The following is a 320-nucleotide window of genomic DNA, read 5'->3' on the forward strand; positions in this document are numbered from 1 at the left end:
GATTACACTTCTCCTGCAGATAAGTGCTGATAAAACTTATAATCAGTAGTGCATTCTTGAGTGATAACGCTGCTTTCAAGAAACGAAACTTAAAGCAGAGCGCCACAGACAAACTTATCTGATCTCTAAAGACGCGGGTACAGGGAGAGAATTTGTCATGGAGGTTTACGCAAAGATATTCTTCGGTCTGATAGTTCATGTCTGTTATTAATTGTATGAAAGTGTGTGTGTGAAACTACAAGTTGTACATATATAGAATAAATTAATGAAAATATAGAGAAGATATGACCTGTTTACGGCCTGTTTACTTTGCTGTTCAG

The 320-nt window shown here is 36.6% G+C and overlaps 1 protein-coding gene across 1 annotated transcript in view; it reads left to right on the plus strand.

Moving 5' to 3' along the window:
* The window catches only part of LOC119594883 (heparanase-like), a 6,950-nt gene that overhangs the window by 3,049 nt on the left and 3,581 nt on the right, over positions 1–320 (plus strand). The gene's annotated exons all lie outside the window — the stretch shown is intronic.

This window comes from Penaeus monodon, chromosome 34 (assembly GCF_015228065.2).
Source record: "Penaeus monodon isolate SGIC_2016 chromosome 34, NSTDA_Pmon_1, whole genome shotgun sequence".
Taxonomy (NCBI): Eukaryota; Metazoa; Arthropoda; class Malacostraca; order Decapoda; family Penaeidae; genus Penaeus; species Penaeus monodon.